At 40.5% G+C, this 27,670-nt stretch overlaps 1 pseudogene; it reads right to left on the reverse strand.

Moving 5' to 3' along the window:
- LOC122109257 lies at nt 1-26,889 on the reverse strand (annotated as a pseudogene).
- Nucleotides 26,890-27,670: the final 781 nt, after the last annotated feature.

Below are 27,670 nucleotides of genomic sequence, written 5' to 3' on the forward strand. Positions count from 1 at the left end.
ATTTCCCCAAGATTTATATATTTATACACAACACAACTGGCTAAGAAAAAAATTACCTAATCTATACTATGAAAAGCTTGAATAACAAATCAACTTGTCTGTTTTTGGAAATTACTTTTACCAAAGATTCATAATCAGCATAGCCCTTTGGTGACTGTATGAGTTCATTAAGTAGACAGTCTCCTTGCATATAAGCTTCCAGATCATCCAATGATTTGCTTATTCTACGATCTGTGACCCGGTTCTGTGGAAAATAGTATGTTCTTGTTTTCTCTGACCTTCCTTTAGTTCCAACTTGGTCTTCCCTAGCACTGTAACCTTTCTTGTTTCTTCCTCCAGATACATGCTATACAGCTTTGCATGCAGCTTTTTCATAGTGGTATCTCTGTTTTTTAGTTGTGATCTCTGGCACTCAGAAAACAACACCTGTTGGAAGATGGACTATCTGGTGTTTACATGCTGTGGTGTTTACATGCTGACCCACAGCTCCACTGACTCCTGTACTGTCAATTCTCAAATCTTTTGGATTAATCACCAGACTAATCTCAGTAGGTTGGGGCAAGATTGCCACAGTCAAGGTGCTAGTATGGATGTGGCTTTGCTTCTCCGTCTTTGGCATTTGCTGTACTCTGTGCATCCTTCCTTTATGTTTCATGTGTTTATAGGCATCTGATCTCCTGATACTGGCAAATGCCAGCATCTAAGATGCCATCTAAGGCCGCCTGTCCACTTGGAAATTATTCTAGGATTTCAAACTGCCATCTTTTAAATGAAGCCTATTGCTGAGACCACATTGCCTCCTGACCCCCAACTCCTGCCCTTTCCTGCAGGATCAAATCATTTTCATCTTTTTCTTCTGAGGGAACCAAAAGTAAGATAATCTGGTGCTTCAACTGACATTTCTTTTTGACACAAAGTGACTTCATTTTCTGCAAATGTCCATAAATCTTTGTTCTCATCACCAGCATGGCTTTGGTCTCGAGCAACTCCTGTACCCTCTCTCTCAGGAGGCTGGCTGCAGCCACCAACTTGGGGCTCCAGCCCTGTAACTGGCTTCTGGGCAATCCAGGAAGGTCCTCAAGGGCCTGCCCCAGGGGAACAGCTCCTCCAGCAGTGGACCACTGGGCAGAGGGCTGCAGACACTGGGCGGTGCTCCACAGAAGCCCACAGTGCATCTCCAGAACCAGCAAAATGATTTGACATGTAAGACCATCTTTTGCAACAAGCCACACTTGGAAAATGATACAGCAGGAATTAAGGTTTACTAATCGAATATCTCTTCCCAAGAGCATTCTGCTTTCCAGAATTCATCTCCCTTCAGTGTAGAGTAGAAATGAAAGGCTGGGGATGAATGCACATTTTACACTGGCACTGGGAGGAGATGGGCCTTCCTTATGGCTCTTCCATGACTGAGTCTTTGGTCTAAGCCATGTATGGGAGGGGCCTGGGAAGAGTCAGGGAACAGCAGTAGCTATGGAGCTGGTGGAATCATTGCTGAAGGCACAGATATTCCTGAGAGTTCTGGCTATGGCCTCATAGGGCACCTGGGAACATTGTTCAAGTAGTTGGCAAGTGTTTTGGGCCCTGTCATTGCCCTATAGCTATTGGAAGCCTTTTCTTCTTACAGAAATATATATTTATGTATTTACACATATTTTATAAATGCATTAAGATGTCCTTTAAAGTAAGCATAGCCAGTAAAATTATTGAAATGTTAAAATTTAAGTTTAGTAATAAAATTACCAAAAAGCTAAAGCCTTTCTGGAGGAAGTAAGGATAAACTAAGATGTTGGGAAAGCAGTCTGCAGATATACCTGGGCAGATGCAGCATCTAGGGATGAGTGAAGGCCACTGGCAAGGGGCATTTATAATATGCTACAGTTGATCAAACAAGAAAGAAGACCCAGGAGGCACTGAGGGCTTGGGCTGTGGGAAGGGAAGACATAATATGATTTCATCTCACTGTGATCCACTCATACTTCCAGTATATGAAACATGAAACAAGAAACAGGTGGTAAGTCTCTTTGAGGAATGCTGTTGAAAGCCACTGTAATTAGCTATAACACTGTGGCAATAAATCATGCCTAAAATGTTCTCTAATGAATGGTAGGTAATGGCAATGACTGAACTACATATATGAGGCTTAAAAATTTCCCTAAAACGATTCCTGGCTTTCCTGTAATGACATGGTAATTATTTAACTATGTTAATCAAATTAGCAATTACATAAGTCCTTTGAATGACTGTATATTCAGGTTATTCAGAGACTGGACTTTTCAGAGATAAGACAACAGGGAAAATGTATATATGTGTCCTTTAAAAGTTGAAGAAGTAGGAAGAGATGATTTGGGAGGGACTTTAGAAGAAAGTAGTGTAACATGTTGGAGATCTATGAGGAGTCTTTTTCTGGGTGCCAACCTAAAGCTTGGTGAATCTAGATCTGGAATGAAGGAGACATTGGGTCTTGGTGAATCTTTATTAGCCACACTGTGAGGGTTTTGTTAAGTCTACAATGCCTACCTCAGAGCTTGCCTGTGTTCTATTTGGAGGAATGTAGCATGTTAAAACTCTGTCCTGGTCATCACTCCTGAGTGTATTCACATGTCCCCTCCTCATGGGAGGCTTTCCAATGTCTCATACACTCATTAGTTACTATTAAAAGGAACATTGAGCCGGGCTCTGGTGGCTCACGCCTGTAATCCTAGCTACTCAGGAGGCTGAGATCTGAGGATCGCGGTTCAAAGCCAGCCCGGGCAGGAGAGACCGTGAGACTCTGATCTCCAATAAACCACCAGAAAACTGGAAGTGGCGCTGTAGCTCAAGTGGTAGAGAGCTCGCCTTGAGCTGAAGAGCTGAGGGACAGCGCCCAGGCCCAGAGTTCAAGCCCCACGGCCGACAAAAAAAAAAAAAAAAAAAAAAAAGGAACATTGAGATTTAGGAGAGCAAGTGAGGGGAAGAGTGTTGTGTTGTGTGTCTAGGTGGGGATAGGTATCTGTGTATCTGTGATACAGATAAACATGAGGGGATGTGGAAAGAGTGCTGAACCCATTCATTCAAACAAGTCACTGGTTTGTCAACTGAGAACTAACTCCATCAATCTCAAAGTAGGACAGGCCCTGGAAGGTCCTGGAAGGGCAGAACTTCAGCAAAGGCCAGCTTCTCCTTGAGCACATGTCCTGGGAAAGAGGATATACACATCTACCAACCAGGTGACCTGGCAGGTCAAGTTTAGAGTTTTTGGTGAATTACATCCCTCATGATATGTAGCTGCTCTGTGTGGGCTACAATTTTTCCCTGAAAGAATTACTGCCAATGGACTGGGAAGGTGGCTCAGTGGTAGAGCACTCGCCTTGCATGTTTGAAGCCCTGGGTTCGATTCCTCAGCACCACATAAGCAGAAAAAAAAAAGCCGGAAGTGGCGCTCTGGCTTAAGTGGTAGAGCGCTAGCCTTGAGCTGAAGAGCTGAGGGACAGCACCCAGGCCCAGAGTTCAGGCCCCACGACCGGACCAAAAAAAAAAAAAAAGAATTACTGCCAACGATCTCAGTTTTGGCTTTAGAGAATCTGTATAGTTTGGCTGGCAGGGTGCCTATGAGAAATTATATCTTGCCTTAAGAAAGTGCTTTATTGGGGTTGGGAAGGTGGCTCAGTGGTAGAGTGTTTGCCTCACATGCATGAGGACCTGGGATCAATTCCTCAGCACAACATAAACAGAAAAAGCCAGAAGTAGTGCTGTGGCTCAGGTGATAGAGGACTAGCCTTGAGCTGAAGAGCTGAGGACAGCGCCCAGGCCCAGAGTTCAAGCATGATGACCAATGACAACAACAAAAGAAAAAGTGTTTTAGTGACAAGATATGGACACAAGAGGTTCTATCTTTGTCGCTGTTGTTTTTAATGTACTAAGTGAGTTTTTTTGATTCTTTTGTATGCTCTTCCTCTGTGCTATAACCCCTGTTTTCACTGTATTTGATTCTGGTGCCCTACCTCTTGTATATACACTTTTCTAATTTGGGGAATGTGAAGGCCACTGGCAAGGAACATTTATAATATGCTACAGTTGATCACACAAAGATACAGGTTGACCCATTGTAACAATGAGTTGTATAAGACACTATGTTGAAAATGACCTTTGCAACTTGGGGTTGGGAGGAGTTGGGAGGGTGGGGAGGAAGGGATGGGAGGGGAAAAATGAGAGAGCAACAATTTTTAATAGGAAATGTATTCATTACCTTACTCTTGTAACTGTAACCCCTCTGTACAGTATCTTTACAATAAGAAACATTAAAAAAGAAAGTGCTTTATTGAATATGGAAGTAGAAATCATGTTGATGTGTTTCATGTTATTTATTAATAGACATACCAATGGTGATAGGTGACTTTGACCTTATAATTCTGATTTTCTTTTTTATGTTTTTACTGTAAAAAATAGTGTACAGAGGGGTTACAGTTACATGAGTGAGGTAATGAATGCATTTCCTTCGAGCATTGTTTGATTTTCCCCTACCATCCCTTGCCTCCTCTCCCTCCCGGCTCCACACCCCACCCCCCCGCCCCAATTGTAAAGTTAATTTTCTACATAGTGTCTTTTACATCTCATTGTTACAATGGTCATCTTTGTTTCATAATTTTGTTATTCCCTTCCCCTCCCCAAATTAAGAAAACATATACAAAGATGTAGGACACCACCATCAAATACAGTGAAAACAGGGGCTATGCTGTAGGAGAAGAACATACAAGAGAAACCAAAAATCACATACTACATCTTAGATACATTAAAAACAATAGCAAGTAAGAAAAAAAAACAAGTTGTGTCCCTATCTTAGGGTTCATTTCACTTAACATCATCTTATATGGTCATATGTACATAGCTTTTGACTTTTTCTGCTTGTCCTCAACTTATACTAGTTATTGCAAATAAAGAAAACTATAAGATCTATATTTCTTTGGGCCTGGCTTACTTCACTTAATATATATTTTTCCAAGTCTTTCCATTTCCTAACAAATATGGTGATGTCATTCTTTCTGATGGAGGCATAGAATTCCGTTGTATATATATCCACCACATTTCCTCCATCCATTCATCTACTGAGGGGCATCTGGATTGGTTCCATATCTTAGCTATCTTAAATAATGCTATGATAAACATAGTTGTGCTAGTAGTTTTAGTATAGCCTTGTTTGTGATCATTTGGGTAAATACCCAAAAGTGGATATTTGCTTCTTCTTCTTCTTCTTCTTTTTTTTTTTTTAGAGAATTGAATTAAAAAATTTTTAAGGGAAAATAAATGACTAGGACATCCCAAAAGAGGGAAAGAGAAAGGATTGTCCTTTTCCTCACAATCATTTCAAGAGTATGCAAACTTAGGATTTCAAAAGTTCATTAGAAAGATTCTAGTATGCAAGAACACACAAAAACCTGATGCTGTCTTCTTTTAAGACAACTTCCCTCATATTAGTTGATCCACCTCTTGTGTGTGCTCCGTGGTGAGTCTTAAAAACTGGCTTCAGCTGTAGAAGAAACAATATTCCCAAGCAGTAAGATGATGGTAGAGACACTCCTACAAGCCGAGATGCCAAAGCTTACTTAATGAGCTGTGGAATTATCCCTTTGAGTTTTCAAGTATGTGCTTTGATTTCTTAACACTTTATGACTTCTCGGATTTCATACCTTGCCCTGGAACAATGTAGATTTGCAAGCCACCTCCTGTATTCCAACCCGAATGCCAGGAACCATGTCTTCCTCTAGTGTGTGTGTGTGTGTGTGTGTGTGTGTGCGCACATGTGTGTGTGTTTATAATCTGTAATGTTATGTGACAAACATCTTGCTTATTTTCAGAAGTGGTTAAACTGCTTCTCTATAAGCAAGAATCATCATCAATTCCATGTTTCCTAAGACCTCAAGTAGAGAAGGGAGGACAGATTCCATCATGAGCCTTCTTGATGACAGCTGCGCTTACCATCCCACCAGCAAAGTACCTTCCTTTCTGCTTCACAAATAAGAATTTCATGGTTGAAAGCAAAGTCAGTTTCTCTCTCTTTTAATTTCTTTCCTCCCATGAGCCCCCATCCATGCTTTTGGCAAGTGAAGGTGATGAGCGGTTTTTTGTTGTGTATTCATCAATACTTGATGAATCTTGTTTAAATTGAATCTGTAACAATGGCCCACCCTGGAATGTGTTTTCATTGCTTCAAATCCATGCCCAACTGCTTATATCCATTTTGACCCTCCAGCAAAGCTTTTCATCCCTCTGACTTTCCATTTTTCCAGCTCCAAAGTGAGGACTGTAATGCTACATCCGAGTTTTACTCCTTCAATGGGAAAATGGGAGTAAAATTCTTAGCACTGTAGGTGCATTGCACTATTGTTTCTGCCATTGCTGTTGCTTATGTGTTAGTTAGTTGTAGCAAGTACATGGGTAAGAAAAGTTATGATATAAAATGGGGAAGAGTCTTAAATTTGGTTTCCTTTCACACATCGATTGTTCTCTTTGCTTATAATCCGATGCAATTTCCATGCTCTCCTTTGAATACTTAGGAGTTTAGTATAGACTCGTATTGAGTCATAGCAGACCCAGGAACAAGATGAGAAGAGGATCGGCTCCACAGAGCGCTCTCAGAACCCGGGAGTTAAGAATACGGTAGATACATGATGAATATCATCGCATGCAAGTTGGATAACATCATAGGGCTCTGCAGGTGACTGGGGAACCAGCAGTTGAAGCAGAAATGCCATTAGGGTAGATCTGTGTGGTAAGACCCACTGGGGACAGAGGGAAGTCCACCGAGCCAGGAGTGGGAAGAGGATGGGGCTGGGGCTCAGGGCTGCTTGTTTCCACACCAGAACTGGCTGATGGGATATTCTGGGAACAGTGTTGAGGTGAGGTGCGGTGGAGGGGGAGGGGACAGGGGAGAGTGGTGGGAGCAGGAGAAGCAGATATGCTCAGCTTTCTGTAAACTACTCTCATCATCCCTAAGTTCCCTGACTGGTGAAGATGTCCTTATTCTCCTGGGTCCTTTGTGGCAGAGCATCTTCGAGCATCCTCCGCTGTGCAGCTCCTCCTTCCCAGCTGGGATCTCTCTATCCTGCATTCACATCACTGTCTTCAAGTTCGGTCTGCCTGGGTTGTTGCCCGGGACCTCTCACTGCTCCTCTAAACCCTTGTATTGTTTAGGTTCAATCCATCCTGCACATGGGTTTCTCATCCAGGAGCTCAAACTTTCTGTTCCCAATCTTCACATCCGCAGTAGCTAGGATGATAGATGTGAGCCTCTGGTGGTTAGTATTCAGCAGCAATTTTGAGAGATGTGTGTTCAAGGGAAAAGTGTCAAGATACATAGACAAACCCTGATCTTGTAATCCTATTTGACCAGTTAATTCTCAAAGTTTGAAAGACAGGGTTTGCCACGGATGGAACTGGAACCAGATCTCAGGTCTTTTTCAGTTTTTCCTCCTTCCTTGAAGCACACTGCCAAGATGTCCCTTTGTACTACTACTTAAAGATAATAAAAATATTAAAAATAAAAATAAGTGTAAATGGAAATAAATGAATTTAGCTACCACACAGAGTCAATCAGTTAAAGTGGGACACATGTGTCAGGTAGTTGTAAGACTCAAAGCACTGTAAAATGGAAAGGGCTTCTGGTCTACCATCAAGATACACAGCCTTTGGCCACCAGTTAGAGAATTCTCCTGATTACCCCATGGCCATCAAGAGCCATGGAAAGCTCCCTGAATCATAAACACTTTACTCAGTAAGGAGATCTTGGAGCAGGAAGTTTCCTACTTTTTAGAGTCTCTGTCAACCCAGTTCTGGATGGATTTGCATTTTGATTAGGAAATGGTTGAGCTAGCCTCATTTTCAACAGTTCCCCTTCCTTTGGGTGGGGTGGCAAGCCCTATAAAAAGTCCTCTGAGGTACCAACATTTCCATTCCTGATACTCAACTCCCGACTGCTTTGGAGAAGCTGGTGAGTCTGATTTCTTGAGTTTACCTGTTTATTTTATTGTTGTTTTTGCTTTGGTCTTCTCAGGTGCTAAATTTAATCAGCAAGGTTCGCAATTAAAATTTTGATCATGGGATGGATATTGAGTTGTTGATAGACACCTTGTAACCTGCTTTAGCTTCAGTCAGGTGACTTGATAATCATATGAACATATAAGATAGTAGACTTGATGAAGTTTTGATTTGAAGAAGAGGCTAGAATGAAGTATTTTTCTCTTTTGCTTCTTTTTTTTGGTATATCCTTCAAAGGTTTATGTCTTATTCAGGTGTGAGACTCTTGAATTCTTTCTGAACAGACTTTTCTCTATCCCCGTTAGACTTGTGAGACTTCAGAAAAAAGAATGATAAGATGATAGGAATTGCTCAGGAGACTACCCAGAATTTCAGAATTGAGATAGGTATTTGCCTGCAGATAATACTTGATTCCTTGGAACAGGGATATTTTCCTTAGAAATTGGCATTCGTTAGAAAAAAAGAGTTTCCTATGAGTGATGACATAAATTGCTAAACTGAGAGTGAGAATCCAGAAAAAAAAAGTTGTAAAAAGGAAGTTGGAGAGATTCAGCTATTTTCTTGGAGAGAGAAGTAATGTCCCCTGTTATTCTATAAGCCATGGCTTCTTTGCCTCTGGGAGTCCCTTCTTGTAATGATGTGATTATTTTTCAGATTCAGACACTCCAGAAGAATGTCTTATCAACAGCAGCAGTGCAAGCAGCCCTGCCAGCCTCCTCCTGTGTGTCTGCCCCCAAAGTGCCCTGAGCCTTGCCCACCCCCAAAGTGCCCTGAGCCATGCCCACCCCCAAAGTGCCCTGAGCCGTGCCTACCTCCAAAGTGCCCTGAGCCGTGCCCACCCCCAAAGTGCCCTGAGCCATGCCCACCTCAGCAGTGCCAGCAGAAATGCCCTCCCGTGCAACCTCCCACACCCTGGCAGCCAGAGTGTCCACCCAAGAGCAAGTGATGGCTTCAGGATTCATCAGGATATATGTAAAGATAAGGGAAACTGGCCTACCTGCTTCCATGGAAACCTCTCCATCTTCTCTTCAAAGCCTATTCTGGATACAGAACAACCTGCTTCATTCCCTGTTTATCCTGTAACCTGCCTGTGATGATTCCTGACAATGAGAGGCTGTCATGCTGCCACTGTCCAGGAGGTGGCTGAACAAGGCCCATCCTCACCAGAGCCAGTATTCCAGGCCTTCAGCAGGAAGAACAGAAGGTGTCTCTCTGGTGTCATTAGAGGATGTCTCTCAAGTCTGTGTGTCACCTGGGCAGGAATTTCCACCACTTGGGCATCTGTAACTTTTCTTTCATAAACTGAATAAAGTGCAATCTCTGATGATGGCATAAATGTTTTCCTTCATTATTAGCAACATCATATTGTATTAACAACATCAGCATTGTTGTATTTCTCTGTTTCTTTGGCCCCTTTGATCTTTTGGTCTGACTTTCAAGGTTAGGATTGTCTTGAGTTGTCTTAATTTTAGGTCATATGAGTGACTGAGTTTTTTTATTATTTCAAACTCATTATTATCTTAAATTAATGTTTGTTTTGAGTAACAATTTTTCTAACACTTAGAACTTCAATCTATCTGCTACAAAGTTGGAAAACTAATATTTACCTCAAAATTTACTTTTGGTGTAACATTGAATATACATATGTATATATAATATATATAGTATTATACATTGTACCAAACCTATATATATATAATATAATATAAAATACATATTATATTGTATATATAGGTTTGTTGCAACGTCTGACCCTAAATTGTATACAGTAAGTGGTAGCTTATTAACAGCATCAAATCAATATTATTACTTCTCCTCCTACTCCTCTTTCTCTTATTTCTTCTTCAACACAGTTTCTTCAGCAAGAAAGTTGCTTGGAAGCCAGGTGCCAGTGGTTCACGCCAGTAATCCTAGCTACTCAGGAGGCTGAGAGCTGAGAATTGGGGTTCAAAGACAGCCTGGGCAGGAAAGGCCGTGTGATTCTTATCTCCATTAAACCACTAGAAAACTGGAAATGGCGCTGTGGCTCACATGGTAATGAGGAACCTAAGCAACTCCATTTCACTTAAGACCCCCATCTCAGTTCTGCAACTTAACCCTTGACCCACTTCATCCCCAATGCTAGGAATTAGGACAGCAAGCCTTGCACAAACAATTCTCGGAACCACAGATGGTGTTTTCTCAAGACAGTATGTCAAAGTATCTGAAATTCCAGAACTGCCCCTCCTGGGGTCTGGTGACCATTATCTAAACCAGACACCCTGCAGTTTAGCGCCTATCCTCTTGAGACTCCCCTGTGGTGCAAGCCAACCAGTGTAAAGTACATCAGCCCCCTTGATCTAACCAACAACTTGTTTCTGGTCCTTTCCCACTTTGTAGTGCGCCAATCATACTATAGAGTTGTTTTATGATTTTCCCGCGGTTTGTAGTCATTTGTTACAAGAAGTTATGATGTATGCAAAGCCCCTGCCTTCCCTAAAAAAGTGTATAAAAAGTGCTGTAACCCTGAGCTCGGGGCCTCTCAGCGTCATGGGCTGCTGCCATGTACCCGGGGGACCAAGTTCGAGCTTGCAATAAAGACTCCCTCGCTTTTACATTGGTGACGGTCTCTGGTGGTCTTTTGGGTAAGGATTTCCGAATTCAGCTTTACAGTAAGAGTGCTCGCCTTGAACTGAAGAGCGCAAGGACAGTGCCCAAGCCCTGAGTTCAAGCCCCATGATTGACAAAAAAAAAAAAAAAAAGAAATTTCTTGGATATCTACTTGGATGTATAGGATAGGAAATAAAATCTTAAAACTTCCTTACATTTTATATTCTGTTGTCATTTGTTTTATAGTTTACCTCATTTTGTAGGTAATATTGCAGACTAAGAGCTTCTGAGAATCCATCCTATGTCCCATGTAAAATTTATGGCAGCCTTAAAATATAGGTAGTCCAGTTTAGAAGAATGTGTGTGTGTGTGTGTGTGTGTGTGTGTGTGTGCGTGCGTGTGTGTGTGCTTGTGTGTGTGCTGTATGTGTATGTGTGTTTCCAAGACATGAAATTGCCTTCTATCTACCTTTGCCAATTCCTTGTTTTAACAAGATTCAATGTGCCATCATCATTGTTTTCATCTGAAATTATTTTCTGCAATGGTCAGAGACCACACGCTAAAAAATCTTCAAGACCACACTTTAAAACATCTCCAGGAGTTGATATCCTAGCACACATGCCTGTATTCCTGTTACCTTAGAAAGATAATGACCTGGGGCTGGCCTGGACTAAAGCTGTAGAGCCTACATGAAACACAAAATGCAAACAAAAGACTGGGCTGAGAAGTTGGCTCAGTGGTAGAGTGTTTGCCTCACAAGCATGAGTCCCTGGGTTCAACTCCTCAGCACCACATAAGCAGAAAAAAGCTGGAAGTGGCACTGTGGCTCAAGTGGGTAGGGTGCTAGCCTTGAGCTGAAGAGCTAAGGGACAGCATCCAGGCCCAGAGTTCAGCCCCCACGACCGACAAGAAAACCCCCAAACAAACAACAAAAACAACAACAAAAAAGACTGAGGTCATGGCTCAAGTGACTGAGTGTTAAGCCTAGCTAATAGGAGATCCTAAATTGAATCCCAAGTACTGCCAAAAATATTTGGGTTTTTCAATGTTTATTTATTGAAATCTGAAGCAAATGAAATCTTATGAAAAACTTATCTTTTTATTTTCATTTTTAGTGTATATTTTTTATACAAAAAGATTTCATAATATGTATGTGTATTTTGATTAGATTAGCTCCATTCTCCATTCTGGCCATTTTCCTATCTCACCCCATACTGATTTTTCAACTTCTAGTTGGTGTCAATATGCCATCTTCATATGTATATATATATATGTATATATGTAAGCATATATATAAACAAATATATATATGCACACACAATATATGTTGATATACTTTACAACCACAATTTTCCCGCCTCTCTCCTCTCCCCATACCCTAAACAGTACAACAGTTACATTCATGTTATGCACATATGTAAAAAAATATTTACATACACATATTTTAGGTCTAGATTCTAAATATATATAAATATATTTTAGGTGAGAGAATCTTTGTCCCTCTGAACTTTAAAAAAAATAAACATGAAGAACTCTAGTTTCATCCATTTTCCTGAAAGTAGCATAATTTCATAATTCTTCATGATTAATACTCTGTTTTATATTGTGCTACATTTGTAATTTTAGGACAATAGAGACACCTGTACACCCATGTTTGTAGCAGCATTATTCACAATAGTCACAGTGTGGAGCCAACCTAAGTGTCTTTCACTAAATAATAGAAAGCAAGTGTGGCATATATATACAATGTTCGTGTAGATTTGCAAAGTTATTGCTCTGCTGTGCCCCTGTTTCCCAAGTGTTCACAGCCTATTAATGAAGTAAGCTCCTGAAAGAAGGCATATACATACCCTTTCTTGGGGTTCTGAATATATAGACAGGGAGTATAGCTTGAATGAGAAGGATTGTCGCCTTTCTTCTGTGAGGTTTGATGACAAGCCTTTTGAAGCAGATCTGAGTCCTTGCAATCCTCTTCAGCAGCGGTTATGATCTTTCCAAGGAAGCTCAGTCAGATCTTTAATCAGTGCTTTAAAGACATCTTGTTGAATTAAAGATTGTTAGAGCATACCTTTCTGATAATGACTCTTGAAACTGTAACACTTATGTTCCTCCTCAACAAGTGTGGGATTTTCTGTGGTAAATATGAAGAAAACTGAGGTTGAAGGAGAAGGAGGGAGAGCCACATAATCTCAAGGTACAGTTTCAAAAGCAAAGAAATTGGTGATTGAAGACAGAAAGGCCCAGCTCCTTAGAAGGGCTTTTGCTTGCTCAGTGTAAGGCAGTTTCTGTGAGTAGTATTAATGGAAGTCTTTGCTCAGATTTCATGAGTTAGGGGAGGGCTTTTTCATCACAGCTGAAAGCATCCCTTCTAGCTGCCTTTTTTTTTTGGGTCTGGTCGTGGAGCCTGAACTCTGGGCCTGGGCACTGTCCTTCAGCTCTTCAGCTCAAGGCTAGCGCTCTACCACTTGAGCCACAGTGCCACTTCCGGTTTTTTCCTTTTTGCTTATGAGGAATCGAACCCAGGGCCTCAGGCATGCAAGGCAAGCGCTCTACCACTGAGCCACCTTCCCAGCCCTCTAGCTGCCTTTTTTGCCCTGTTTCCATCCAACCTCCAAAATGCTTAGATTCATGCCTGTCTTCCAGATACTCACCAGAGAGGAACCATTTCCTATTACCTGTGACCACTTCTACAATACACTCAGCTGGGCCAGTGGAGATGAGGTCCTTTCTCTTCCTGTAGAGTGGTCTGTTCAGAAGTCTCAGCACCAAGGAACAAGGACACAGGTCTTCAGAAACTAATAGTAAAAATTTAAGACATTAAGCTGAAATTCATCACAAAGAACTATCATGGGTCTCTACCTGATCCTTGAGTCATTAATTTCACTAACAGGATGACTAAAGTCTCACTCAGGTTCCAAAGTAAAGCTCACCTTTTATGATGAGTTGGAAACTTTCCACCTTTAAATTAAACTTTTAAAAAATCAATTGTGTTGCTTTGTGGTAAATTGCTTTCTAAATCTGTTTCGTTTTCATTTAAAGTGACCTTTAGGGAGTTGTACAAGGGAGTTGTCATTTAACAGAACAGTTTACGAATACAATGCATCTTGACCAGTGTCACTTCTTTCCATGTTCTCACCCATAGCTTTGGGCTCTTAAAACCAAGGACTCTTTCTGTCTTGGTGCAGATTCCTGTTCTGCTTTTAATTTGCTGAGTGTCTTGGAAAGAGATACTTAGCAGCTATGTGAGCATGAATTAAAGAACATTAAAATAACAAGCTTGCTTTGTGCAACAACTTAGCCCAATACTTAATGTACAAATAATACTTAGTGTAGTGTCATTTTATCACCATTATCATCATTATCTTCCTTTTCCTTACTGCCACTGGCAATATATTTGTCCTAGAAAAGAATTGGCTCACTCAGGCTAATTTATGAAATTGGGAAAATTCTCACACTTTGATATCCTTTTATGGCAAAGGGACATATCAAAAAGATGCTGATTCTCTTCTGATAGAAGGAGTTCTTCAGAGATTTCTATTTCTGGGAAAGTGTAGTACACATAACTTTCCTGATTATTTGCGATCAACAGAAGGAAAATCATTTATTCTTAAAACAAGATGAGAAGATTGGAATGATCAGGGAAAAGAGATACTAGGTGAGCCAATCTTGAGTTCCCTACCTATTCTTTTCAATATATCTAAAATGTAATGATAGCAAAGGTAAAATCCTGAAAATCCTGAAAGTCAGAGACCATAAAAGCCACACCAGAGTTTTTCTCTCTCGACATGGGACACATGAAAGGACAAATTCATAAGAATATTTATAGACAGCCACCTGCCCTATTCCAGCAAAACTCAAGACCCAGGTAATTTTGCTGAAGAATTTGATCAAACATTTAAGGCAGAAATAACACAAATACTATAAGAGATCTTTAGAAAACAGAAAAGACTTTCTGCCTCCCTGTTAATTTTATGAGAACAGCATCCTCCTGGTATCAAAGTGAAATACAGGTGACACAAGGTCATGGCAGACAGAGAAGCCAGGTGAAAGGGGGATCTAATGGTGTGGGTGTTCTGGAAGTGGATTCACCTGAGCCATTTCATTCTCTCCTTAACTGGACTTCAGTCTACCAAGTTGTATTAACTGTAAGCTTGGTCCAAGATGCAAAAATTAGTACACATGGGCTGACCCGCATGAGCTATTTTAAATACATTATTTGAGGTTGTATGTATGCCTCACAGGCTACCATTGACAGGTTAAGCCTATCCAAGCCGAAGCAGCCTATCCAGCAGCCCACTCTTCTTTCCTCAGAGTTTGTTTTATTATTTTGTGGCTTACATAGCATTGTTTAATTATTTATGTTAATCACTCATGTAAGAAAAAGACTATTACATGCAGCTTTCTGGGAGTGTGTGGTTGTATTGTTTACTGGAGTAGAGTGACCTTCTTTAGCTCCTCTATTTTTGTCTTGAGTCCTGCTTTGTGAGATGTGACTCTACCTTCTCTAGCTTGCTTCAGCTTTCCCTTTTTAGATATAAATGTTCATCTTTTCACTTTTAGCCTATTTATGACTTTGCCAGTGAGGTGTGTTTTTGCAGAAAGCAACTAGTTGGTTCTCATTTATCATCCAAGCAGCCAATTCATTCTCATGAGGCTGAATATCATGGTATTATATTGTATATATTTATGGGATTACATGATTCCCAATGAATGTATATAACTTGTAATGGTCAAATTGGGATAAACATTTCAATTACCTCGAATATTTTTCATTTATTTTTGGTGAAAATATTTAAAATCTTTGCTTGTATAACTTTTTGGAAAAATACATTATTGTTATCTACAATAACTCTACTGTTCAACAGAATACCAGAACTGACTTCTCCCATGTGTCTGTTACTGCTCATTGACCATCCTTTCTCCTCTCAATTCTCTCAGAGGAGAGCCACTTCTCTGAGATCACTATTTTACATTGCAAATATGAGTGAAATTGTGCAATATTTGACTTTCTGTGTATTTCATCCTGCTACATACCATATTTTCTTTATCTGGTCATTAGTGGATGGACACTCTGGTGGCCATATCATGAAAAGAAAAATTAAAAAACAAAAATCATCTGCCAAATATAACTGTTAACAAATTGTTTTGAGTGGTCCCTATTTTTTATGAATATGTTAATCAAAATCTTATCCTATTTAAGTACATTTAATTACCATTTGTGTATTATTGATGACATTAAATACTCTTCTAGATTATGTTATTTAATATAGCTGTCATATATGCATTCTATGATTTACCCATCAGGATTATGAGAAAATGATGAAGTAATTTAGGCAAAGGCAGCTGTTGACAGTGGGTCTTGCCTGTAATCCCAGCTGCTCAGGAGGCTGAGAGCTGAGCATTGCATTATGAAGCCAACCCAGACAGGTAAGCCCATGAGACTCTTATGTCCAATAAACTACCAAAAAAGCCAGAAGTAGAATTGTGGCTCAAGTGGTAGAGCCCTAGCCTTGCAAAGAAGCTAGGGATAGTGCCTAGACTCTGAGTTCAAGACTCACACAAAGACAGAAGGTAGAAATCCATGGAGACGTGCAGTTATCATTTGTTTGAACATGTCCAAAATATTATTTATGCGCAATTCCTATTTCCTTATATTTATTTGTCACATGCTTTATTGTACAATCTTGAAGTTCAGGTACTGTTTTGTTAATAGTACATGAGCAGATATGAGAAAAGTAAGTCAAGAATTAGTAAAGATTCAAAATTTGTTTCTTGTTTTTTTTTTTAATGATAGTAATGACTTTTAAAAACAAGTAGAAAACCAGGAAGTAGTAGCAGAATTGAACCTAGGACTATTTGATCCTTAAAAGCAATTAAATATGTAGATTGAAAGAGAGAACCCAAAGTGTGTGTGTGTGTGTGTGTGTGTGTGTGTGTGTGTGTGTGTGTGTGTGTGTGTGTGTGTGTGTGTGTATTCCATGCCTCTTAGCTCTTGACTGTTCAGTCTGGGAAGTTTTACTTGTCAGATGACACATTTCATTTGTGACAGCTCTTCAGGGAACAGATCTGAGTGCTCACCAGGCTGATCTGATCTGAGCACAGGCTGATCTGTCGTGATGAGCAGGCTTGTGAGTGGGAAACACTCCGGGAGGATTCTCAAGGGCTCACTGAATGTGTTAGCTGACATTATAGTCATTTGTCAAGCTTGTTTCACCTGACCTTTAGTGTCATTTCTCCAATTCTGGATGGCAGAAACTAGACATTGCTCTAAGGATTTATGTTTTAGAACTGATGTGAGGCTACGGGAAGTAGTAACATTGGGTTAAATCCCTTTAGCTTCCCTTTTGGCAGATAGGAATATGCAATCATCTCTATGAACCATCTAGTGATGTAATACTTTTAGTCCTTTGGCCTCTAGATGCTAAAATGATGATCCTATTGTAGTAGGGTCGTAGACGTGTTATTTTGGACCTACACCCTTCCTTCCTGTACTGTCAGGGTGGGTTGCCGGAACCTACCCTGCCTTGCTGAGAGGGTGTGATTCTGGTTGATTTGGTGTTCTTGTGCTTTCTGTAGCAGAGCTGGTAGTAGCTTCAGGGATTTTTTGAGCCTTTCCTCTTCCACATCTTCTTCCTCATATTCTTCTTCTTAGTCTTTAATTTGTAAAGCCACATTCCTAGAAAGCTTCCTGGTTATGTGGCCAAGATGAAGAGACTCTAGCAGTATCATTTAAAATGTTTTATAGACAATTTTTAGCCATGCCTACAGACTGAGGGAAGAAATAAGTGGAAGATCTGGCAGAGTTATCAATGCCCACACCAAATGCACTGGTAACTGTGCCAAATCTTCCAATTTGTTCTGTTGTTGTAAGAGGATAAGACAGCATGGGGAGATGGGTGGAGGACCTGTGGAGAAGACAGCTTTGATATGCATGCAGGTAAATTAAAAATGTACAATTATCCAACAACTCAAAATCTGTATGGAATTGGATGGAATGAGTGCCATGACACAGTTTTCTCTAAAATGTATTCCCCCTTCTAGATTTCAGAGTATTAATGCTCTGACCCCGTTCCCTTCCCAAACAATGATCCATTATTTGCATATCCTGGCTTAAATGTATGCATTGTGCTTTAAACTGTAAGCACATCAGAGGGGACCGCATCAGGAAATAAATTTTGAATGAATGCTTGTCATTACTTTTTTGTTTATCTCCCTAGGTCCTTAAAGTGTTTTTCAAGACTTCTTTTTCTTATATGAAAGAACACGAGTAAACACCCTGGAAGGAAATGAGGGGGAAAAGTAGGATCAGAGGAAACCAGATCCCACTCTGAAATAAAAATCTGTCTGGTGAGAGACTCACCTCGTCTGATGGGAAAGGAGAGCTGCAAAGAGACCAAGAACAGAGATCAAATCTATGTCTATGTGTGAAAAGAGCTGGAGGTGAACATCTGAACAGCATCAAGAGATGGCTCAGCTCCTTTAGCACCACATAGAGAGGCATATATTATTTACAGAGAAAGATTCAAACTTAGGGTGAGAGCTACCCTACCTGTGCTCACAGGTCTTGTCAATGATGGAAATAGGACTAGACTTCAGGTCTTTTCTTGTATCTGATTTGTCCTTTCTTCTAGCACATTGGTAAATAGTAGGAGGAAATTAGAGAAGAAAATAAATGGGTCCAGCTATCACACAAAAGCCATCAACAAATGTGAGCAAATATGTTAAATTGGAATCAAATTCAGAGAAGCTATAAGGGAAAAAGGACTTTTTATCTTCCTTCCATCAACAAAGATAGCCTTTGAACACCTGTTAGAGCATCCTCCCACTGCCACCAGTGACTGAAACTGAATACTAAGGAAGGACCTCTGAGTCACAAGCACTTAATCCAATAAGGATATCCTGGACCAGGAAATTTCCCATTTTTCAGAGCCTCTGTCAAGCCAGTTACAACTGGATTTGCATTTTGGTTAGGAAGTTGTTGGGCCAGCCCAGTGTGAGGCAGCTTCACTTTTCCTCTGTGGGGCAGCAAGCCCTTCAAAACAGATTGTCTGATGCCAACACCTATACTCCTAGTCCTCAGGTCTTGATCTGCCTTGGAGAAGGTGGTGAGTCTGATTTCTCGAGTTTCTATCTCTTGTGTTGGTATTATGAGGGGTCCAGTTTCTCTGTAGACAGCAAATCTTGCGGTTCAAATTATGGTAATGCATCAATGAAAACAGGAATGGAGCACACAATGACTGCACATTGTTAGCTTTTAGCTTTCTTGTTTGCTTTTGCTTGTGAGTTTGGCATATCTACAGAGAAGGAAGTTCATGGGGAGTTTTTACCCAGAGGACAGAACAAGTTTTTCCCTTTTACATGTCTTTTTCTTGGTCCTTTCTAAAGTGGTGTCTTAAGCAGCTATGCAGTTTGCTGCTGGATCAGTTTTTGCTTTGAACTGTTGTCAATCTCCTGGAAATCCACAAGATATGATTAATGAGCATGAACTTGCTCAGGAGATTAATCATTATTTCTGAATGTGTGATATCTTTCTTCAAAGCATTATTTATTATAATGTTATTGCAAAGAACATTTTTCCTCCCAACCAGAGATATTTACTTTGGCGCAATGGCATAGGACAGACGGAGGTTTTCTCATGGCTGATGATAGGAATCACTAAGGTGGAAGAGAGAAGACAGAAAGTTATCAAAATGGGGCCAACAGATTGAAATCTATTTTTTAGAAAGAGAAGCCATATCTTCTGACATTCTGCAAGCTTTGGTTTCTTTTTCAGTGGTGTCCCTTCTTGTTTACACTTTCATGTGATTTCTTTCAGAGTCTGAGACATAGAAAGATGTCTTATCAACAGCAGCAGTGCAAGCAACCCTGCCAGCCTCCTCCTGTGTACCTACCTTCCAAGTGCCCTGAGCTGTGCCCACCCCCAAAGTGCCCTGAGCCGTGCCCACCCCCAAAGTGCCCTGAGCCGTGCCCACCTCCCAAGTGCACAGAGCCATGCCCAACCCCAAAGTGCCCTGAGCCATGCCCACCTCAGCAATGCCAACAGAAATGCCCTCCTGTGTCACTCCCTAAACCCTGACAGCCAAAGTGCCCATCCAAGAGCAAGTGATGCCTTCAGGACTCATAAAGATTCTGGAAAGACAAAGGAACCTGGCTTACCTGCTTCCATGGCAACCTCTCCATCTTCTCTTCCAAGCCTGATCTTGCTCTGAAGAACTCTCTCCACCCTCTATCCTGTAATGTGCCCGTGGTGAATCCTGACGTCAAGGTGTATCCTTCCTGGGGCTGCTGCACTGTCACTAAACAGGAGGTGGAGAAGAAGGTCAATCCTCAGGTCAAAACCTTGGGTCAAACCCAATGCTTTTGGAAGAAAGAGCATCAGCTCTCTCCTTGGCCCCATTGGAACAGTCTTCCATGTCTGTGTGTCACTTGGGCTGTGCTTTCTTTCATCTGGGCAAATGTAATTCTTTATTTCCTAAATAAAATGCATCTAGTGACAATTTGTCAAATACTTTTCTTTCTTTCCAAAACCATTTCAGGAACAATGTCACCTAGCTATTTTATTTATTATTTATTTAATTTCTTTCTTTCTTCTTATTCCTGGGACAGGGTCTTTACCGTCAGGGTTGCCTTGTTCCCATATTTTTTCAAACTCACATTAATATGTGTAACTATGAAAAGTTAGTAATCATTATCCTCAATTTTTGGTAAGTTTAAACAGGCATTTTTTTCCAACTCTTCAGAATTTTAATCTCTCCTCTAGAAGGAGGAGAGACCGAAGTTACAATTGAATTAATATATGTTATTTGTTTTGCACCATGCTTTACAAACTATGTAGCTTTCAATATGTGCTTGTTAATTAGCAGCAACAAATATTTATTATTTCTACCACCATCACCATGTTTCCTCCAGAATGAAAATGGCTTGTATATAACCAGGATAGGAATTAGGATGTTCAACTTCCTTATTGTTGACATCCTATTGTTTGTTAGTCAACCTCATTTTCTGTATAAAACTGTAGATGAAGTTATTCTTGGAATTGGTTGAATGTCAATATTAAGGTTATAATAGCCTTTGAACAGAAGTAGTACCAAAAACAGGAAGAGCTGTTTCCCAGGTGTGAAGTTGCCTCTTTTCCCTGTGTGCCATCTTCTTCTTTTTTTTTTCCTGCTTATGTGGTACTAAGGAATGGAACCCAGGGCCTCATGCATGCTAGGCAAGCACTCTCCCACTGAGCCACCTTCCCAGCCCATGTGCCATCCTCTTAAAAATATGTTTATTATATTTAAGTAGTTGTGCAAAGGAGTTGCCATTCACCAAAGCAGTTTCTGAATACAGTGCATCTCAGTCAACGTTATCTCTTTCAACCTTCTCACCCAGCCCTCTCAACTTACTCCTTCCCTTGCTTAGCTTAGTTTTAGGTTATGTATTGATTTTCTTTCTTGGCAATTTAACAAAGAATTTTATGCCAGGTGCCGGTGGCTTATGCCTGTTGTCCTAGCTACTAAGAAGGCTGAAATCTGAGAATCACAGTTCAAAGCTGGCCTGGGCAGAAAAGTCTGTGCGTTCTTATCTCCCATAAACCACTGGAAAACTGGAAGCATTGCTGTGTCTCAAGTGGTAGAGCAATAGCCTTGAGTTGAAGAGCTGAGGGACAGTGCCCAGGCCCAGAGTTCAAGCCCCACAACCTACAAAAAAAAAAGAGAAAGAAAGAAAGGAAAAAAAAAGAAAAAGAAAAAAACTCCTAAGAAACAAAGCAGTTTATGAGTAGAATGCATCTTGATCTGTGTCACCAACATCTTCATCCCCCTTCAACCCACCCCCTCCCTTATAGTTCTCAATTCTGTAGTGTATACAATGAATTCTTGGCTGCAATTTCCCCTCCTTTCCCTTCTGTTCTTCTACCCCTCTCCTCTTGGGCCTACTCTTTGCTCTCACAAATACCCATTTCCTGGTACAGATTTTGTTGGGCTTTGATTTAGCCTTTTAAAAGAATTATACTATTTGAGCTATCCATAGAGCCTATTACACTTCAATGAATTGATTTGTAACCTCTTGCTTACCAAGGGGTAGATTTATAGGCACATTGCAGCTACCACAAAAGAGGTAAACCAAGCAACCTCTGTTTTTCTGGATCTGGCTTACTTCACTTGATACGATTCACAAAATTCAGTGTCCTATTGTAATTTTTTCTGAAATCTGTTTCTGTAGTATTCTTATCCAATATTTGAAAATAAGGTTTTTTTCCTCCAATTTATTTACACTTGTGAAGTTACTGTTACCAGTATGCAGGCTCCTTCAAAGTGCTCATTTACTGGTCAAGTAAGCTTCTGAAAGGAGGCCTAGGCATATCTTTTCTTGAGGTTCTAAGTATTTAAAAGGGAAGATAACTTGTTTAATTCTGTGAAATTTAAAACAAGATACACTTGTCTGTAAAATGGCAAGTCCTTGGAGACAGATCTGAATCCTGTTAAGTCTCTCCAGCAGGACATTCCGCTAGCTTAGCTAGAACTGTAGTCAGTGCTTTAAAGGTTATAGTGTAGAATAAAGCTTCTTATGATATGGACAACATTCATAATGGTGGGTATGCTTTTCTGACAATGTGTCTTCAAATCACTTTGCTTATTGAGCAAATGGCAGGGTAAAATACCATGAGTAAGAGAACAAGCTTATGACATGAGGTGGAAAGGAAGGGAGAAGCTGTGTAGTCTCCTCCTGATACGGTTTCAAGATCAAAGACAATTCTTGGGATTGAAGATGTGAACTCCCAGCTTATTAGATCCTCTCTACTCCCTTCCTCTCCCAGATCTTCTCCTCCATCTTTCCCCTCCCCTCCCCTCTCTTCTCTGCCTTCCCTTCCCATTTCTTCCCCTCCCCTCCTCTGTCCTTCCCTCCATCTCCTGTTTTCCTTTCCTTTGCTTCTTTCCTCCCCTCTCTTCCTTTTTCTCTTTCTTGTCTCTTCCCTTTCCCTCCACCATCTCTCCCCTTCTCTTCCCCCTCCTCTTTTTTCCCTCCCCTCCTCTTCTCCTCCTCTTCCTTCTTCTTCTCTCCCTCCCTTCTTCTCTCCTCTCCATTTCTTTCCCCTCCATTTCTATCCCCTCTCCTCTCTCCCTCTCTTCTTCTCTCCTTTCTCTTCCCATCCCTTCCACTTCTCCTCTCTTCTCTCCCTTCCCCTCCCTTCTCCTTGTATTATGGTTCTAAGTGTGACTATTCTGGAGAAAGTTTCATAGACATCTAAAAAACATACACATTCTGCAGTTGATGTCTGTTCATTTGCTCTATTTTGAAATTTAGCTCTGAAATTTATTTATTCTTTTCTCAAATGGTCTATTGTTGAAAATCAAAAAATGATGAGGGCTATGTGTTGCGATTCACATTTGTGATCTTTGTTACTTAGGAGGTAGAGATAGAGAGAATTGAGGTCTGAGGCCAGTTGGCCCAAAGTTAGCAAGAGTTGTGTAGAATCCTGATATGCAGAGACTGTTTTGATTGAGGCAGAGAACATATCATAGTAAATGTAATTTAAAAATAAGCGAATAATTAAAACAACATAAAATTCTTTTGTTCTTTCCTGCTATTTTTCTCATAGTAATGATTGATAATAATAATAATAATAATTAGAAAATTATTCATAGAAATAATAGAAAATCAGAAAGTAGCAGTACTAGACAGAGGAGTATTTGACTTTAAAAGATCATAATGTTAATTAGGTTCATGTGCTGTACACATAGATTATGCATAGATAAGATGAATAGACAGACTGAAGGTAGATAGGCAGATCATAAGAAAAATAATTAAATAGAAGATACAGAGATAAATCAGACAGATACCATACAGATATTAGAAAAATAGCTCATGGCATGTGTATGTGTTCTTCACTTTTCAGAAGCTTTCATTGTTGGGTGCCACTCTTTGTCTATGAAAGCTTTTCATGTGGCTGATCTGTGAAGAACTCCCAGTGTTCTCCTTACCTTCTCAATCTTCTCCTTACCTACTCTGCCTCTGATGCTCCCAATGTCATTATTAGCAGCCTTTCTGAGTGGTGTGCATTCAGGGGTAAAGCCTCAAGTTCTAATCAGAATGGATCTTTTGGCTAGCTAATTCTTAGATGGCAGTAGTCAGTCAGTCTTTGAGGATCCGGTACTGATCAAAGTCCATTTGCTTTACCCTTTGCACATTGAAATGTGTCTTTCTGAGCCAGCCAGTGATGAGACCATTTACCACTACCTGGGCTTAAGGTGCTAAAGAGATGGCTCCATTGCTGTGGGGTCATGGTTCATGGATAACTTGAGCAATAGCAATAGCAATTCTGGGAACCTCTCTTGCTTCACTGAGAGGTGTGATGCTGGGTTGATTCAGTGCTCCCGAGATTTCTGAAGCGTAACCGGTGACTGCTTCAGGGATTTTGAGGGGGAAGCCCTTCTTTTTCTTCCTCATTCTCTTCTTCTTTTTCCTTTGAATTAAAAAGCACATTCCTGGGCAGTTACCTTCATCATTTGGCCAAGATGGGGAGCTTCCAGCAACATCATATTATATGCTTAATGCACAGCATTTAGTCATTTACACCAATTGCAGGAAGTTTTCCAAGAAATATGAAAAGGCTAGTTCGTAAATGCGTTGATAACATGTCTGGATTGACTTTTATATGTAAATATAAGTGCGCAATAAGAAGACAGTGTAGTAATTGGAGCAGAGTGGGGAGATTATACAAAAAACACCAAACAATACTTTTTAACATTTATTTATTGTTATTGTAAAGGTGATGTACAGAGGGGTTACACTTATAAAAGTGAGATAAAGAGCACCTTTCTTTTGAACAATATTACCTCTTCTCTCAGTTTTCCTTCCCATCCCTACCCACAAATTGTGTAACATTTTCAATCTAGTGTCTCGGGATTACCACTGCTACAGTTCACCCTTTTCTCCTTCATTTCTGTGTTGCTGTTTCCCTACCAAAGACAGATAAACAAAGAAAACAAAAGGAAATGAAAACAAAACAGCAATAAGGGAAAAAACTAACCTCTTGTTTTCATTGCCTGGAGTTCATTTTGATAAATCTTATTTTATATGGTCGGATGCACATAGCCATTTTGACTTTTTGATCCTCTCTTAGAATATCCTCATTTGGTCTCACTCTGTGTGAATGCCTAGAGACCTGTATATTTTATTATGTTCCAGTGGTTTTTTTTCTTTAAACATCTTAAAATAACTGTCTTTCAAAGCATAAAATGCATTTAGAGAAAGCCATCATATAAGATTGTCCAAAGTTGTAATTCTTCCCCATAGATTTCCCTCTTCCCTTGCCAAGAGTTTCAATCTACTCTTATTTGCATATGAGGTATGAGTCTTTCCATCTTTTTTGTACTATTGGGAGCATCAGTGGTGGACCACGATTTGGAATGAATACTTGCTTTTTTTCTAGTCTTACCTCATTTCTACCATGTGGTCATCACCAAGTATACCTTTATTATAAATGAAAGGTTTTCATAACAACCCCCGAGTGTCAGTGAAAGAAAACTATGTAGTATCTTTGAAAAAAAAAGGTTCAAACAGATCCTGAAGGAAACATGGAGGAAGAGCATACAGAGACTGAATCTCACTCTGATATCCAAATCTACCCTGGAAGAGAAGTGCTTCTCTGAGGAAGACAGCTCAAGTGTTCTGTTCACGAAAAAAACCATGGAGACCTGAAAATGGTTGAGTCTTGGCTCACAGTCATTAGCACCCACTCAGAGGCTCTATCAATGACTGGAACCAAGAGCTGATGATCTCAGGGTCATAAGGACTTAATCCAAGGAGGATATCCCAGAGCAGGAAATTGCGTATTTTTCAGAGTCCCTGTCAAGCCTGTTATGGATAGATTTGCATTTTGGTTAGGAAATTGTTGGGCTTGTCCAGTTTTAGGCATCTCCACTTCCCCTGGGTGGGGCAGCAAGCCCTATAAAAAGGTCCTCTGATGCATGGCTTCTATACTTCTGATATTCCAGTCCTGATCCACTTTGGAGCACTTGGTGAGTCTTAGTTCTTGAGATCTTCTTATTTTGGCCCAAGGAGGTATTGAATTTAATCTGGAGACAGTGTGTTTGTTAGATGCAAATTCAGAGACTTCCTTTCTTCATGTGTGCTGGTTCTGATGCTTGAACTCAGGGCCTGGTCACTGTCCCTGAGGTTTTGTGCTCAAGGCTGATGATTTACCACTTGAACCACAGCTCTATTTCTAGCTTTTGGCTGGTTTTGGGAGATAAGATTCTCAGAGACTTTCCTGTGTGGGCTGGCTTTGAACCACAATCCTCAGATTTCAGTCTCCTGAGTAGCTAGGATTATTGGGGTGTGCCACCACCAGTGCCTGACAAGGATATTACCATTTTTAAAAAATGGATTTTAGGATTGACATACAATATTATATGCCAGATTTCTTTTGCTTTTCTTTGTTAAATAGTTTGATATCCATATAAAAATTAATAAGGGGAAAACTTATTTGAAGAAGAGGGAAGAACTATATATATATATGTATTTATATATATATTAATGTCTTTTTGTTTTGTTTTGTTTTTTTTTGTCAGTGGTGGGCCTTGAACTCTGGGGCCTGGGTGCTGTCCCTTAGCTCTTCAGCTCAAGTCCAGCACTCTACCACTTGAGCTACAGTGCCACTTCTAGTTTTCTGGTGGTTTATTGGAGATGACTTTCCTGCCCACGCTGGCTTTGAACAGTGATCCTCACATCTCAGCCTCCTTAGTAGCTAGGATTAGAGGTGTGAGCCACAGGTGCCCAGCTTTTTTGTTTCTTTTAAGGACTTTTTCTGAAGCAGGGGAACAATCTTCCTGGGACAGCCCTTTGCATATACTTCTCTCAGCATACTGGGACTTTCTAAGACATAAGGAGAAAGAAATTGCTAATGAGATTACCCATGATCTTTGAAATTTGATGTCCTCTCTTGAATGCATTATTTTCATTCAAACACTGCTTAGTGCTTTGGACCACAGATTTATTTTTTTTTTTGCCCTGGAAAAATAGCATGATATAAGGAATGTTTTCCAATGCAGAATTAACAAGTAGTAGCCTGTAACATTCTGTATGCTTTTTCTTCTTTCTCTAAGGGAGTCCCTTCTTGTAAACACTGTCATGTGATTAGTTTCAGATTCTGAGACTGCAGAAAGATGTCTTACCAACAGCAGCAGTGCAAGCAGCCCTGCCAGCCTCCTCCTGTGTGCCCACCCCCAAAGTGCCCTGAACCATGCCCACCTCCAAAGTGCCCTGAACCATGCCCACCTCCAAAGTGCCCTGAGCCATGCCTACCTCCAAAGTGCCCTGAGCCGTGTCCACCTCAGCAGTGCCAGCAGAAATGCCCTCCCGTGCAGCCTCCCACACCCTGGCAGCCAAAGTGCCCACCCAAGAGCAAGTGATGGCTTCAGGACTCAACAGGATCATGAAAAGACAAAGGAAACCGGATCACTTGCTTCCATGGCAACCTCTCCATCTTCTCTTCAAAGCCCGTTCTGAATGCAGAAGAACTTCCTCTATCCTTTCTCCTGTAATCTGAAATCTTGTATCTTTTATCCTGGCAACGAGAGACTTCCTTCCTGAAGTTGCCACTCTGTTATTGTCCAACAGGTGGCTGAGGAAAGGTCACCATCAGCAATGCCAACCTTTCAAGCCTTTGTAAAAAGTGAGACTTCTCTCTGCCTGATGTCAACAGATGATGTCTTCCATGGCTGTCTGTGACCTGAGCAAAATGTCCAGCACTTGGGAGATTCTAGCTCTTCTTTCATTTCCTGAATAAAATACATTTGTTGTTATCAATATAAACATCTTCTTTATTTACAATTGTACTTCATTAGAAGTACCACATTATCATTTTGATCTTTTTCAATCCTCCCTTATTTTTAAATAAGTTTTTTATTGTGAAAATGCTGTACAGAGGGGTTACAGTTACATGAGCAAGGTAATGAGTACATTTCTTATCAAGCATTGTTCCCTCCTCCTTTGTTATTCCCCTGCCATCCCTTCCTCCCACCTCCACAACTACACTCCCCCCACTAAATTGTAAAGTTCGTTTTTCAACATAGTGTCT

The sequence above is a fragment of the Dipodomys spectabilis genome, unplaced genomic scaffold (assembly GCF_019054845.1).
Source record: "Dipodomys spectabilis isolate Male_0828 unplaced genomic scaffold, ASM1905484v1 ptg000069l, whole genome shotgun sequence".
NCBI lineage: Eukaryota > Metazoa > Chordata > Mammalia > Rodentia > Heteromyidae > Dipodomys > Dipodomys spectabilis.